The 13,033-nt window shown below is 34.3% G+C and overlaps 1 protein-coding gene and 1 non-coding gene across 3 annotated transcripts in view; both read left to right on the forward strand.

Moving 5' to 3' along the window:
- Window positions 1–13,033, forward strand: part of KCND2 (potassium voltage-gated channel subfamily D member 2) — a 589,585-nt gene that overhangs the window by 488,243 nt on the left and 88,309 nt on the right. The gene's annotated exons all lie outside the window — the stretch shown is intronic.
- On the forward strand, window positions 11,390–11,493 carry LOC118620557. The gene has a single exon (XR_004957470.1). It is a non-coding gene; the product is annotated as a U6 spliceosomal RNA (small nuclear RNA).

A 13,033-nucleotide genomic window follows, 5' to 3' on the forward strand; every position in this document is an offset into this window, starting at 1 on the left:
CCTTTAAATAGCTCAGTAACTAAAAAAGTATATTACTATGCCTGACTGACCCACAGGAAGAATATAGGCATTAAAATGTGTCAGATATCTTTGAAATAAAATCAAAATTTATGAAGCACTCTCAAATAATGGCTTACTAGAGTAAAAAAAAGTGATTATAATAAATTTTATGTGACAAAATTTTGCATTTAACCAGTGTGCCTATGTTCTCAAAATGAATGGATTAGCTTCCTTAAAAATTTTCACTCATCAATGGTAACATAAAATTCATTAATTATCTTCTGTTTTTTATCTTTCTAACACTGTGAGATGCAGTAATTCTTCTATGCCAAGATGTAAAGCAGCTGGGAATTAAACAAAATTAACACACATTTCACATAGGTCATGCTCTTCAAATATCTACTTTGCCTAAGTGAAAAACCTGTGGTGGGGTAGAGGAGGAGGGCTTACCTGAGAAAAAAATGTTGTTATAACAATAGACCTTAAAAATAATTATCCCTGCATTAAGAATGACAAAAAATAAAATAATAATAGTCCTTTTAAAAAATGGTTCTGATTTTTAAAATGTTTAACATAAAGCAATCAAGGTGACTGGTTGGGATGAATAGTAAAATTACATTGTATCAGTTTCAGGATATTAGTTCAAGTCTAATAAAAATTTAATAGAAATATGTTTGATGACTTTAACTTACTGCTGAATAAATAATACTCTCCAGGATTTGATAGTATATGAATTCAGAAAAGATTATTAAGAAGATATATAATATACTTTCATAAACTATATTTGCAGGAAACCATTAGATAATACAAAAAATCAAGAATGTCTTAGTACCAATTTCAGAAACATTAAAATGACAGTGCTCATTTATATTTAGGATGATACAGCTAGGAAATCACTTCATTTTTATCTTTCAGTCCATTGGCATTTTCCTTTCTTATCTAAGACCAGTTGCAAAAGTTGATCAGTTCCTTTTAAAGGTGTTTTATATATTATCTCATTTCTAAACAGTTCTCAGAGAACTCTAGCAGTACATTCTTTCTAAGTGAATAAAAGGATTGGTAAAGCTCTTTCCTTTTAGAGAAGCCATAATAATTGTAAAATATTAAGACATTCAAAATAGCTCTTAGCAGAACCAAGTAAATAAGATTTATTAAACAGAGTTACTCTTCTTTATTTCCTAGAAGAAAATAATAATGATAGTCTGGCCTCATTATCTCATATGTGTAAAACTGAGGTCCAAATAATAATGAATTGTCCAAGAGTAGAATTCTATATAAAGTACAAATAAATCTCTTAAATTTCTTCCATGTTTTTCTCAAAGGTCACCCAAATTACCATGCAAACAAAAATATAAAGCTTACAATTGTTGGGCTTCTGAAGTAATTCTATGAATTTAATGTGCTAGCATATTATCACCAATGAGTTTAGATAAATTCATAGAACTAGAAAAGAAAATAATGGATATGGTGAAATATTGTTTCCACCATTTGCTGACTTAGTGTTCTGGCTATAGAAAAACAGAGGCTTTTTTACTATTTTTCTAATTTCTTCATGGGTAAGGAGATGCAAAGAGATACTCCATTGAAAGGCTATCTAGGATTGCTGTCTCCAACATGAAAAGAACAAGAAAAACTTGAATGATTTCCCAAACTCTGCTAGTTGTAGAATATAGAAATAGCAACTGCTGAGGCAATGGTTTTTCACTGGGGCTTCTATGAATTGTGAAGTCTGCTGCACTGATAAGTAGCTGGGAGAAACATTTCATTCCTTATCCTGTACTAATGCTCCCGTGAATTCTCTTTTTTTCCATAGTAGCCAATCTAGTATACACAAGCACATGTAATAACAGCAACAATAATGAAAGGTGAAGGTAAAAGTTTAATCCACTCCAAATGGAATGGATGAGTTTAATGTCCATGAAAATAAAAATACTCTAATAATCTTTAAGGATTTCTATAGGGCCATAGTCCCATTGAGCTTAGAAAATCACAGGTAATATTGCATTTTGACTTCAATTTTTTTCCAATTTGTTGTTCCATCCAGACTAGTGCATTATTTTTCACATTTATATAGACCACTCTGAACTTCATTTTCAGGCCAATCCTGAGAGACAAATATAATGTTTACATTCTCTCAGGCTGATCCCATCTATTGTTATTCTTTTTAAATTACCACCTATAGTCAATGAGTCTCAAATCTATCTGCAGATCAGATGTGCTATGAGCTGAATTGTGACCCTCTGAAATTCACATGCTGAAGCCCTAACCCCTTTCCCTCAGAATGTAATATATTTAAGACATAGATGTCACTTTTAAAGGTGTGATTAAATTAAAACACTTGCTCAAACTTAATCCAATCTGGTATCCTTATAAGAAGAGGAAATTTGGACACACAGAGAGATATTGGGGGCACACGTGCACAAAAGAACCAGGAAGAAGCTGGCCACTCACATGCTAAGGAAAAAGACCCCAGAACAAACCAAGTCCATCAGCACTTTGATCTTGGACTTCTAGCCTCCAGAACAATGAAAAACAAATTCCTGTTGTTTAAGTCATTCAGTTTCCACTACTTTGTTATGGCAACCCTAGCGAACTATTGCAAGATCCTTATCTTCAGCTACAGATCATAAATATGATAGCATCCCAGTGATCTCAAACTAAATGTTTCATAACTTCCCCAAATCTGGTATGTTGAAAATTAAATTTATTTTACTCAAAATTTGCTTCTCCACTTTTTACTCCCATACTAATAGGCATTTACATCTAATCTGTTTTCCAACCAGAAATCTGGGAATTGTCAATGGTACATTCAGTTTCTTCAGCCACCATTTCTATTTGATTTCCAAATTATGTTAAATCTACAGATTGAAACCCTATCTTCCTTCTCCATATCATTATGACTCCCCTCAATGCTTCATCAGCCTACTCACTGGTCTCCTGTCTTGTCTCCCTCTACTTGAATCAATCCTTTGCAAGGCAGTCAAAATGAGTTTACCAAAATGCAAATCTTATTATGCCATTTCCTTCCTATAAATCTTTCAACAGTTTTTTATAGCCTAAAAAATAAAACCCAAGTCTTCATTATGGCATGAAATGCCCTTCATGACCTTTGGACAACAGCCTACATCAGCTATCCTACCCAATCTGTACTCCAGGCATCCCGAGGAGTTTTGAATATTTATATTCTTTTTCTTACATACATTTGTGTAGTCTTCCCTTTTTTTACCTCTAATTTCTCTCTCAAAAGTCAACACAGTAAAGAGCCTTACTTATATGACCTGCCACAGGCCAGCCTAATCTAGGTGCCCCTCTAATGACACCCAAAGGCATTGTTTGTATATTTAGTATATTTTATGTATATTATTACCATAATAAACCTTTACCTGTGAACCCAAGACACTAGATTTAAGTCTCTGAAAACTTTGTCTTTGTATCCTGAGGCTCTCATGTCAGTTCAATACAGATAAATTGATGGAAGAATAAATTGAGGAATGAAGATAAGACTGCAGGTTGAGACATGTTAAATTTTTCTTTAAAATTTCCTGAGGGAACACCATTAATAAACCCAGTTATATTCTATGTGTCTGAGAATTTTCTTAGATAAATATTTTTTGGATAAGCAATCGGATCTCTCAAGTTATTAAATTTTTCTACTCCTACTTAAAAAAAACAAAACACAACCACATCCTAAAACTAGTTTACTGGTATAACTTTCCTAGTTCTACAGTTTCATATACTTCTAGCTTCGTGGTCATCCACCATGTGCCCACAGGCTCAAGGCCCTCAAATTTAATATCACTGCATGTTATTTATATTCCATCAAGGGTGTCTATGTGAGGGGAGACATCTTTTCTTAAGAAAGTAAAATAATAAAGTATGCCTTGACAATAAAACTGATTTAAAATACATAATGCCCTTAATATATGTCACTTTAAAAAAGCAATTTCTTGATTTGTACAGAATTTTTATAATGACTGTTAACTAAAATCATTGTTTCCCCAGCCTTGATTAGAAGTTAAAAAAAACAAAAAGTTCCCTACCTGCAGGTTTTTTTGAAATATGACTTTTTTTTTCTATCTTGTTTCTTAAAAGTCTTTAATCAAATTACAGCTTTTTCATCTCTCTAGTTTCTTAGAAACAGTACAAATTGTTCACTTTGTTCAGACAACTGAAACTTGCTAACCCCTTGAGTTTTTTACTATTGACTCATTATTTTTCTATGGTGGATGCATGCTTAGGTGCACATAAATTTGAGTCTCTGGGATATGTTTAAGAATTAATCTTGGAGAGACTATCCATCTGCCACTTACCAATTTTCATCTCGGGCAGGCCTATATGCATGCAGCTAGAACTGCAGATGTCAGGAACAGGAACAACCTCAAAGGTATTGTGCTCTCATAACACTTTGCTTATTTCTCAATGATCTCATTTAACATGGTATTATAATGAGCTATGTATCTGTTGTTTCTTTAAGTTTCTAAGTTATCTAAATGTAGCATTCACTTACCCATTTTTTATTCTCAGTACCAAAACAGCATAGCATTTAGAGATGCCTAATAATGCTTGCTATATTGAGCTGTTTTTGCCAGTTGTTTTTGTGTTGCCAATGTTAAAGAATTTTCTTTGATTTTTTTTTTTCATAGATTCTTATTTTCAAATGATTTTCTTTCTTTTTTGCAATTAAATGGACTTTTATCATTAATGGAAACACATTTGGGATGTATTACACTTTGTTTAATAGCAGTTTAGACATCACTTAGTCCCACTGTGCTCAGTATTGCATCATTAATTTAACTATACTGACTTTAGTTTCTAGATGTCTTTAAATGGTGTGTATTGTTTTTTTCTCTTACCTGTAGTATTTTCTATCTCTAGCTTAACACCACAGTTATTCATTTTAAAATATAAGAATTCTACATTGGCTACAAACTCATATTTCTTTAATAATGTATTGAATATTATAATCTGATTCATTTGAAGATAGATGCACTTGAAGAACACAAAGATGAGTTAAGAAGTGAGCGCCCTGGCCAGTTTGGCTCAGCGGTTAGAGCGTCGACCTGCGGTCCGGAGAGACCCTGGTTCGGTTCCCGCTAAGGGCACATACTTCGGTTGCAGTTTGTCCCCGGCCCTGGTTGGTCGTGCGGGTGGCAGCCACTCGATGTGTCCCTTCACGTCGATGTTTCTCTCTCCCTCTCCCTCCCACTCTATCTGTACAAAAAATGGAAAAATGTCCTCGGGTGAGGATAAAAAAAAAAAAAAAAAAAAAAAAAGAAGTGAGCAAAAATCCTGATCAATGACTTATATATGTCTTGGAAAATATTGTACATATATTTGGCATGGTAACTAGTCTGATTTTTCTGGTTTTCTTACAAAATTTTCTTCCCTATGTCTCTAACTGTTTCAAAACAAACAACTAAAATGCTTATAAATCCAACCATTTAATGATGCAGGAGAGAAAGTAGAAAAGAGGTGTCTCAGTGCCACCATCTACATAAGAACTAAGAATGGTACCTTCTTTTAAAGAAATTATCTGAATTAATCAAATATGCTGTGTTATAGAAGGATAGAATCCTGAGATCACAAAATTATAACTAGTGAAGTTAGGTCTTGATTAAATAAACATTCTGTTAATCCAATAGGCAATCACTATAGAAAAATCAAGTAAGTTTATAATCATGGTAAGCTGAAAACTTCTATTCTTTTCTTATTTCAGAGAACCTGGCCAAAATTTAAGACCAGAAGTTAATTATAGCGAAGTTTTTGGAAGTAAATGAAGGCAGAAATCACAGACATAAGGCCTTAGAATAGTTTTCAAAGAATCAATATTTAGTGGCAATAGAGATAGTGCTACAAAGAGGACATCTATAAATAAATAAAAATATTTACTTGACTGACGTCAGAGGGTCTGTGAGTGGCCAGTCACATAAATCAGTTCCAGGGAAGAGTAAGTCACGAAACTGATAAGATCCAGGAAAGAGTGATGAAAATAAGATGTTACAGGGCACTTTTTAAAAATTGTAGTATAGCCCGGTCGGTGTGGCTCAGTGGTTGAGCATTGACCCATGTACCATGAACCAAGATTCCTGGTCAGGGCACATGCCCAGCTTGTGGGCCAAATCCCCAGTGGGGAGCATGCAGGAGGTGGCCAATGGATGTTCTCTCTCATCAATGTTTTCATCTCTCTCTCCCTCTTCTTTCCTCTCTCTCTAAAATCAATAAAGAATTTTTTTTTTATTTTAGTTTGGTTGCTATACAATGTTATATGAGTTATATTAGTTTCAGGTGTCAATATAGTAACTTGACATTTTTATCACTTTTGAGTTCCAAAACTCTCTATCCAGACAGCCTTTTTGACAAATTAAGGCCAGATGCTGGTGTGCAGTTAAGTTTTTATAACCATCTATAATTGGTGGTGAGAAAACTTGTATATATAAAGTATCCAGTACTGATCTAAATGGTACTTTAAATAACAGAAATTTGAATATCCAAAAGATAGAACATTGGAACTCCAACTTCCAGAGATATCAGAGTATAAATTAGATGAGGTTTGTCAGTCTTTGGACTTGATTATATTTGATGTTAATACTTTCATCTTTGTTTTCAAAATGCTAAAATACTCCAAAAACTAGCTTCTATAGGGAAAAAAATTGCAATGTCAATGAGTTCTTTAATTCCTCAGTTGACTAATGTAGGCTTATGCTTTAAAAGGAGATTCAAGCTTATTTCTAGGTCAGTAAGAATATGTATAGCAGTGTTATTTTGGGGTTCATAAAATTAATCAGTAGTCCATAGAGTTTGATTAATGTTAATCAAACATTAATCAAGTGTGTGTGTGTGTGTGTGTGTGTGTGTGTGTAATTGGAAATAGAATCATCAATTTGTGAGCCATTTTTGTTGAATTGTCAGTGCAATAGATGGCTTTAATGAATTAAGACCAAGGCTGATCCTTCATTTCATTTATTGAAAATAAGCCTTATCAGAAGAAAATATGCCCTGTATTATTAGCATGGGTTGCATTTAAATTTCATTATGATTCTTGAATATTAACTCTAATATGGTTAGGGGAATGTGACCTTAGCAAGAACATCACTTACATTTACACTAGCAGCTAAGTAAGTATTGTACACTTCCAAACTCCAGATAAATTTGCACAGGACTTAGTACTACAAAGATATACATGTTTTTATTCCCTAGAACTCTTATACCATGTATATAATATGTACGTGTGTGTGTGTGTATATACATATATATCTTATGTTTTTAGCTCTCTATCTCTGTGTGTGTGTGTGTGTGTGTGTGTGTGTGTGTGTGTCCCTCTCAGCAAGAGTATATTATGAATACAGAGTTCAGTTTTTGGAGTGTGTTTGTGTGTGTTTGAGTTCACAACATAAAACTTCAGAAACTTGACCCAGTTGTACTTGAGTTTAAAGTTAAACTTGGTAGGTAACAATACTTCCTGAAAGGTTTATATTGCTGTGAAACATTAAGTGCTTCCAAAGTACTAAATGTGGTGGGAAATATATACAGACGGCATGATTAGGCAGTTACACAGCTTACATAAACAGTAAAGTTTCCATATTTGTATATATTTTCATTCTGTATATATTCTCCCATCTGGTAGCCTACCCCGAGGCTTCATTTTATCACCCTACTTGTCCCATAAAGTGTCTTGAGATTTTGTATTGAACAAAACAATGAAAATGCTAATTAGTTATATTTTTCATCATAATCTTTTTTTGATACTAAAGGATCCCTCTCCCTTTTCTGTTCCTGTTCTGTACTTTACTTCCAATGAGTCTCATTGCCCCAAAGCTATCATTTTTAGGCTTCTAATATTGTTTTCTGTTCACAGGGCTTAATAACTGCTTTTTAATGGATTCTGTTTACCTTAGAGGCAGGCATTTTAGAGAATTCAGCTTATATTTGGGAAGGATTAAAAACTTCTATGTGGCTTTGGGGGCTTTTTCCTCAGAAAATTAAAGTGGTTTAATCTTTTGAGTGAAAGAGGAACCGAAATGATTCCTTTTTAAAATAAGACACTTGAGATTTGAAAGTGATCACAAAAGAAGGTAATCCTACATTCATTTAAATTCATAGACAGAATATTTAATGCACATAATTAGTACAGTTTTTTTAAATTATTTTTTTTACCTGCTTTAAGAAAATGGCTATGAAACCAAGCCTTATAAATAGAAGTTCTATTGTTCTAATAAAAATAACCATGGAGTTCACCTTTTGAAAGCTTCTTTTTGTAGTTAAAATTATATCCATTTCTCTCCTTCCTTTAGCCATGAAAAGTCCATCTAAGCACTGATTCCAACTATGCTAAATTCAATACCCAGAAAAGGGTCTTATCATTTATTCATTTGTACACTTAAACATGTGTTGCTCGTGTGCCCCTAATACTTATGTAGATTGACCTGGCCACACAGAGCTATTTCTTCATAATAAGGATACTGATAGATTAAGATAAAGAAAGAAGTCTGAGATGGTTTAAATTTGGGTAAATATTGATAAGAGATTTAAAAATAAAGATGCATTTTGTTTTAGGTATGATTCATTTACATGTGAATGAATATGTATCTCTTACAGAACAATTTAAAGGAAAGTAGTCACTAACTGAGAAACAATATTCAGAGAACAATAGTCATCATCTACAACAAACTTTCATAATCCAAACAAGAGGCAAAAGGAGAAAGCACTATGCCAGGAAGTTGAGATACTAAGAAGAAAAATATATAATCACTAACTTCTTTTTACATATGTGGCTGACAAGTTTATTAGAAATGAGCATTTTCTTCATTTTCTTTCCATCTTCTGAATTCCCTCACATTTCACCAATATTTTTTATCTACACTTACCACCATCTGGCTTGTTTTAGTTATTACTCCATATTCATGTTATATCTCTGATACTAGACAGTGAGCCCCATGAGGACAACAACTTGAGACTGTTTCATCCAGGTATAATACCAGCCAGCATGCCCCACAGCAGGGGACATATAACAAGTGCTTAATGAATGAATAAAACAAATTACAAGGCAAAATAATACATAGTGTCACCTCCATAGGATCTTTGATGAAATGCCATATTGGGCCTTTGGTGGCCACCCGGTCCATTTTGTTTTTCAGCCTACCACCTCTCTAATTGCTCATTTTGTTTCATTTGCAAAGCCTTTATTGTTGCATTTAATTATATTCAATATGAATTTATTTTTGGTTTAATCTAACATTTTTTTTTTTTTAATCCTCACCCGAGGACATTTTTCCATTTTTTGTTCAGGTAGAGTGGGAGGGAGAGAGAGGAACAGACAGAGAGAGAGAAACATCGATGTGAAAGGAACACATCGAGTGGCTGCCACCCGCACAACCGACCAGGGCCGGGGACAAACTGCAACCGAGGTACGCGCCCCTAGCGGGAACTGAACCCGGGTCTCTCAGGACCGCAGGCCGACGCTCTAACCGCTGAGCCAGACTGGCCAGGGCTAATCTAACATTTTTTTTTATCCTCACCCGAGGATATTTTTCCATTTTTTGTACAGATAGAGTGGGAGGGAGAGAGAGGAAGGGAGAGAGAGTGAGAAACATCGACGTGAAGGGACATATCGAGTGGCTGCCACCCACACGACCAACCAGGGCCGGGGACAAACTGCAACTGAAGTACGTGCCCTTAGTGGGAACCGAACCCGGGTCTCTCCGGACCGCAGGCCGATGCTCTAACCACTGAGCCAAACCGCCCAGGGCTAATCTAACATTTTTTAAGCTCTTTGAGAGAAGGAAATTTGTCTGTTCTATCCATTGCTATGAAAATCCCTTTATTTTAGAGCACTACCTTATGCAAAGTAGTAGATAAATATTTGTTGAATAAAGAAATAAGGTTGTAGGGAACAGGGATGGATTTAATTTGAGATAAAATTGATTTATAACACTGATAAGTAATCCAGATTCAGATACCCAAACACTAGATCAGAAGAGGCAGGTCCCCTCTGATCTTCAGGCCCCTTACTGATATGTTCACATGGTATTACCAGCTGGTGTATCTGTTGGACTATCAGTAATGCCATGCTGTTTAGTGGCTTAAGGTAAAATCCCATAGTTCATATCCAAGGATTGAGATTAATATGACATTTTGAACAACCTATTCATGAGTAGTAATTTCAGGTTATATAAACAAACAGTTATCCAAAGGATACATATCAAAGTGGGATATATAAGGGATGCATGGCCCTAAATAGGTGAGACTCTCTAAGATTATTCATTTGAGTACTGGACTGAAATTAGAAGTTTCAGGTCCTTTACTGCTACTAAATAATTGAGGAGCCTTAGATTTCTGTGTCTCGGTTTCCTCTTCCCAGGATGGAGGTGTAGGGGATGTAGAAGTGGCATACATGGATTATTAAATCCCTTCTAGCTGTAATGCTTCTAGATTCTACTATCGTCAGTGAGAAAGGGCTTGAGTCAGAAGAATGGGGAAGATGAGGAGAGGAAACAAGACCATCATGCTCTAACTAAACATTCCCTCTCTATGCACAATTCTTCACCTGCATTGACATCTGGTGACATTTCTGTTAGAAATGTTCACAGTGCATCAGTAACAAATAAATAATTTCTATACTCACCTCTACAAAATGAAGGAGCAAGCATTTTGACTTTAGTAAAAAAGTTGCTAAATTTCTTTCTACTCAATTATTATCAACTGTTATATGTGCATAAATATATTCTGGGCTTCATAATTTTTCTCTATCCTTTGGTCATAACTACTCACATTTTCATTGTTAAATATCGGTAAGCCTATTTGTCAGCTGTATTGCTCAGAAAAAAAAAGTAGAGTATGTTAATGCTGGTTTTATATCAAGGATTAAAGATTATTTTTAATACCCTACATGAAAATGTCCTTTGCTGAATGTCCATTAGAAAACTTTTATTAACTTATAATAACATAATTAGGCTAACTAAGCAACTAATGTTCCTCAAAAAGCATAGTTAATTTTAACTATATAATAATGTAATAAAAAATAGCTTTTAAAAGAAAATGATAAAATCCTACATTACATGATGTATTAAATATAAATTAACCTTAATTATAGTTAACCTCATTTTCACAAATATAATCTATACTTTTGCTAGAACATGCTATAACTTAAAGTAATTCATTTCCTCAATGCAATAATAACCTTCCTTCATTTTTCTTTTACCAAATTAAGAAACATAAACATAATTTTACAAGTTTCTGTATGTTTTCTCTAAGTAAAGTTTGTTTTCATTATATCAATTATTTTTCTCAAAGGTATGAGGAAGAATAAAAAAACGAGAGTAATAATAAATCTGTTGATGCACACAATAAATTATATTATGAAGACATTTAGAAATTAAACATTAGCAATCTTGTGCTTGCAGCAGTGCATATACTAAAATTGGACCAATACAGAGACAATTAACTTGGGCCCTGAGTAAGGATGATACACACATTTGTGAAGCATTCCATATTTTAAAAAAAACAATTTAATGAATGGGAGCAACTGAAATATCAGATGCAGAGTTTAAAACAATAGTTATAAGGATGCTCAAGGACCTTAGAGAAAGAATGGATGATCTCACTAAGAACTTAAACAGATAGTAATCACTAACAATGACATGGAAACCATACAGAAGAACAAGTTAGAAATTAACAATACACTAGAAGGAATCAACAGCAGATTAGATGAAGCAGAGGACTGAAGCAGGCATTTAGAGGATGAAAGAACAGTGAGCACCCAAGCAAAGCATCAAAAAAGAAAGAAAATTAAAAGAAATTAAGAAGTCCTGCCTGAGGGGCTCAAACAATTGGAGTATGTTCTATGCACCAAATGGTTGCAGGTTCAGTTCTCATCGGGCACCTACCTAGGTTGCAGTTTCAATCCCAGTTGGGGCACATATGAGAGAAAACTAATTGAAGTTTCTCTTTATCCTCATCCTCCTTCTCTAAAAATCAATAACAACATTTTCTTGGGTGGTGATTTAAAAAAATAGAAAAAGAAAAAGCAAAGTCTAAGAAACATCTTGGACAGCATCAAGGGTAAAATCATCTACATCATAGGCTTATCAGAAGAAAAATAGAGTGAGCAGGGATAGAGAACCTATTTGAAGACATAATGGTTCAAAATATCCCTGACTTGGTGAAGGAAAAAGTCACATAAATTCTGGATGTACAAGATCCCAATTAAGATGAACCCAAAGAGACCCACAGCAAGACACATCATAATTAAAATGGCAAAGGCTAAAGACAAAGAGAAAATCTTAAAAGCAGCTAGAGAAAGACAGCTGCATACAAAGGATTTACCATAAGGTTGTCAGCAGATTTCTCAACAGAAATATTTCAAGCCAGAAGGGATTGACATGAAGTATTCAAAGTGATGAAAGCAAGGACCTGCAACTAAAAATACTCTGTCCAATAAGACTATCATTTAAAATTGAAGGCAAATTAAAGAGCTTCCCAGTTAAAAAAAAAAAAAAAAAAAAAAAAATTAAAGGAGTTTATTACCACCAAAACAGTATTTCAATAAATGTTAAAGAGATTGCTTTAAGAAGAAAAAAAATAAAAAGAGGAACATAGGTATGAAAAAAAAATGGTAATAAATAAGAACCTATCAATAACCTTAAACATAAATGGCTTCAAAGCTCCAATCAAAGACATAGGGTAACTGAATGGATAAGAAAACATGACCCGACTTCTGGTCAAGATGGCATCATAGGTAAACACAGTATTGCATCCTCCCTCAACCACATCAAAGTTAAAACTAAACTACAGAACAACCATCATTCAAAACCACCTGAAATCAAGCTGAATGGAAGTCCTACAACTACAAAATTAAAGAAGCAGCCACACAGAGACTGGTAGGAGGGGTGGAGGTGGAAGGGCTGGTCCCTCACCCACGTGTGGTGGATAAAAACCAGGAGAGTACTTCGGCTGCGAAGGTCCTCCCTGAGGATTGAGGGGTCCCCGTCCCATAACAGGCATCCCACTCAGAGTTCCAGTGCCAGGAAGAGAAGTC

The sequence above is a fragment of the Molossus molossus genome, unplaced genomic scaffold, assembly GCF_014108415.1.
Source record: "Molossus molossus isolate mMolMol1 unplaced genomic scaffold, mMolMol1.p scaffold_m16_p_7, whole genome shotgun sequence".
Lineage (NCBI taxonomy): Eukaryota > Metazoa > Chordata > Mammalia > Chiroptera > Molossidae > Molossus > Molossus molossus.